The 3,721-nt window shown below is 41.8% G+C and overlaps 1 non-coding gene across 1 annotated transcript; it reads left to right on the top strand.

Annotated features, from left to right (window-relative positions):
* The first annotated feature begins 2,610 nt into the window (after positions 1-2,610).
* Positions 2,611-2,683, top strand: trnar-ccu (transfer RNA arginine (anticodon CCU)). The gene has a single exon. It is a non-coding gene; the product is annotated as a tRNA-Arg (tRNA).
* The last annotated feature ends 1,038 nt before the right edge of the window (positions 2,684-3,721 follow it).

Genomic DNA, 3,721 nt, shown 5'->3' with positions numbered 1-3,721 from the left:
CATTGTCCTTGTTTCTGAAATACACAGAGATCAAATAACTTCATCAGCTCCTGTATTGTAAATGACTGAAATTTAGGGGAAGCAAGTTAAACCTGTGGAAAGCCACTTGCTCTTCACATGCAATTGATGTTTTGCCCAGAAATCACTATATCAATTACTGACAGGCAAAAGAAAGTCAGATCATGTCATGTCATTACTGGGATCTTTCAAATTGATCGAATGTGGTTGTGTATGAATAGAAAGATTGGAGCACAAAAAGGCATCAAATGTGGCAGTGATCAGAGAGAGACAAAGGGGACAGTTGCAAAGACCAAACTCTTTCTATGTGCAGCCACATGGCCTAATGGATAAGGTCCAGCCCTCCTAAAACAGGCATTGATGGTGCAAGTCTCATTTGTGATGAAAGCAGTTTTAGGTGAAGGAGCACATTCTGTAAACAGGCTGCATTCTGTAACAAGCAGTTAGTTTTCTTTTTAACTGATCAGCCAATCTCGGCAGTTCCTGTTCGGCTCCCTCCTCACTCTCGCCTTGCTTTCCAGTGTCACAATCCAATGTAATGTTTCTACTGAGCTGTGCACCATCCCAACACCCAGGGAACAATGTCACTTGCACTTTCCAGGCAAATACTTCCCTTTTAAATCCTGTCTTCAGATTACCCAATGTCTGAGGCACAGTTGTTACTTTGTAATGTAGATATCCAATTACAATACACGTATGATTGATGTTATCAGATTCAGGGTGAAATACACAGCACACTCTTCCTCCAAGCTGTAAAATTCTAGGTTCAAATGTTATCTTGTTTATCATAGAAACTTACAGCAGAAGGAGACCATTCAGCCCATCGTATACACTCAGTCACAATAATAACTCCTCTAGTTTTCCTCAATTCTACTGAAATAGATTCTGTCTTTGGTCTCTCAACTCTATCATTCCTCCTCAGTGTTATAATAGTTTCTTTGAACAATACTGCCATGCCCTCCATTTTTCCTGCCCTATTATTCCTGAATATCTTGTTGCCAGGAATATTCAGTATCCCAATCTTCCCCTCCTTTGAGCCAGATCTCTGTTATTGCCACAATATCATAGTCCAGTGTGGTGACTTGTACCTGAAGCTCACGGAGATCATTTCCCACACTCAGTGCATTTACTTACATACACTCCAAATCCATCTCAGACTGCTTCATATTTACTCCCAGTCTGACCCTCCCATTTCTGAATTATTCTTTATTCTAGTGCTATTTGTCTCTCCCAGTCCACTTTGCATCTTGCTTCTCCTCTCTAATGCTACATCCTGGTGCCTCCCCCACCCCCGCCAAATTCATGTAAACCTTCACTAACAACACCAGTTAAAGTTTCTTCAAGGACATCAGTCCCAGTTTTGTTGAGGTACAACCCGTCCATCTTGAACAGGTCCCTCCTGCCCCAGAACTGGTTCCAATACCCCAGGAATCTTTTTACATGCTGGGTGATAAGCTGTCTTATCTTATTGCTCCTGTACTCACTAGCACATGACACTGGAAGTAATCCAGAAATTACTAGCTTTGAGGTCCTGCTCTTTAATTCCTCCCGAGCTCCTGAATCTCTGACTGTAGTATCTCAACACTTCTCCCAATGTTTTAGGTTTCCATATCAACCACAACTTCCCCTCCCCACTCAAAATATTCTGTCCCCTCTCACTGATGTCTTTATCAACCAATCTCAGTTGCTCCTGTCAGCAAACTTCCCTGTGACATCAAATGCCTTCAGCTTCATGACATGGTAGTGAGGTAATGATGTTTTTGATGATGTTTGATATCATTGTCCTGTGTATTTGAATCCTTACGAACACTCGTGAATCTCTGATGCAGTCCTGGGCCCACTAACAGTTACCAAATATCATGGTCCATTATAAATGAGAGCACATATCCAGCAGTAGAAGTCTAATCAATGTCGTGGTGCTTGTCCAAGTCAAAGGAGAACATGCTTAAGGGAAGCTTTGTAAATTCTTCCCTAATGATAGACAGTGATATTTCCAAGAAGATAAAATATATCATTGAGCAAACGGCTTCAGGAAACCAGATCTGCTCCCACCTGCTCCACATCATTGTTAAATGATGTGGAATTGGCTGAAAATAAAGTGAGTGGCCACAGGGACAGGTGGAATTTAGAAAGAATCCAGAGCAAACAGCAAGAGCATCCAGTGTGATGTCGTGCTCCTGTGTCCGAATGGATAAGGCACTGTTTTCTACAGGCAGGTATTTGTGAGGTTAAATCCCATCTGGGATGAGATTAATCTTCATTCAGTGAATATCTGCTCTTTGTCATCATTCAGAAACACACAAAGATTAAAGTAGCTTCAGTTTGATTGCTGTCTGAGAAATGACTGAAACTTCGAGCCAGGGTAAGGAAAGAAAGCTCTGGAAAGACACTTGCTTTTCACATCCAATCAACATTTTGCCCAGTAATCAACTGTACTAATTGTTGCCAGACAACAGCAAGTCACATCCTGTCATGTCATTGCTGGAACCTTTGGCATCAATACATTGTGGTTGTGTGAGAAAATAAAGGCTTCATATTTAGCACTGCTTAGAAAGAGTGTCAAAGGGACAACTTACAACCTCAACATCAACAGCCCCAGTGGCCTAATGGATAAGGCACTGGCCTCCTAAGCCAGGGATTGTGGGTTCAAGTCCCATCTGGGGTGCAATAAATGCACTTTCAACCATTCTCCTTTCCTCATAACTTTGTAACATACTTCACCTCCTTTCTTATTTGCTTTCCACTCTCACAATCTGATGTCGTCTTTCAACCAATCTCTGTGCCATCTTCACACTCACTGAACAATACCACCTCTACTTTCCACACAAATCCTCTCCCTTTTACCCCTCTTTTCACTTCACACAACATCCCATGCACAGTTCCTACTTTCAAATACAAACACAAATTACAACTCAACTACAAATCCTCTAAGCACATTCACACCTCAAATACACACCACACTCTTCCTCCAAGCACCAACAATTCTGTCTTCAATTATTATCTGGGCTATCACACAATGAAAATGCTCTGCAGGCAACTGTACAGTCTGCTGGTCCACTGAGTTGCACAGACCAGGCAGTTGTCAGGATCAATACTTTTTTTTATTCATCCGCAGGATGGAAGTGCTGGCAAAGCCAGAATTTATTGTCTGTCCATAAATTCCCTTCACAAAGTGCTGACCCCTCTTCTTGAACAGTTTCAGTCTGTGCAGTGAAGGTACACCCACAATGCTGTCAGGGACGGAGTTCCAGGATTTTGACCCAGTGACAGTGAAGGAACGGTGATATATTTCCAAATCAGGAAGGTTTGGGACTGGGAGGGGAACTTGGAGGTGGTGGTGTTCCCATGCACCAGCATGCTCTTGTCCTTCTAGGTCAGGGGTCAGCAACCTGCAGCTCCGGAGAAAGATGTGGCTCTTGAACATTGTATTTGTGGTTTCCAACCTTTTCCACTTGGAACACATTAACACGAGAAAAGCGAATAAAAATTAGCTTGAGAAAAGTCAGATCTGTATTTTTATTGTGGGGATAAAAGTCTAATCATTAAGCTGCACTTTACAGTTTAAAATGATAACTTTAACAAAAAACATCATTGTGCTCTTCACAAATCTGTTTGTGTGGTATAGCTACCCCATGGTTATAGATATGACTTTGGTTAACGGAACAGGTTTGATATTTGTGACCATTATTGTTTCTAGTATAGC

This window comes from Heterodontus francisci, chromosome 10, assembly GCF_036365525.1.
Source record: "Heterodontus francisci isolate sHetFra1 chromosome 10, sHetFra1.hap1, whole genome shotgun sequence".
Taxonomy (NCBI): Eukaryota; Metazoa; Chordata; class Chondrichthyes; order Heterodontiformes; family Heterodontidae; genus Heterodontus; species Heterodontus francisci.
Note: the sequence above shows the minus strand (reverse complement) of the source record. Positions and strands in the feature narration are given on the sequence as shown.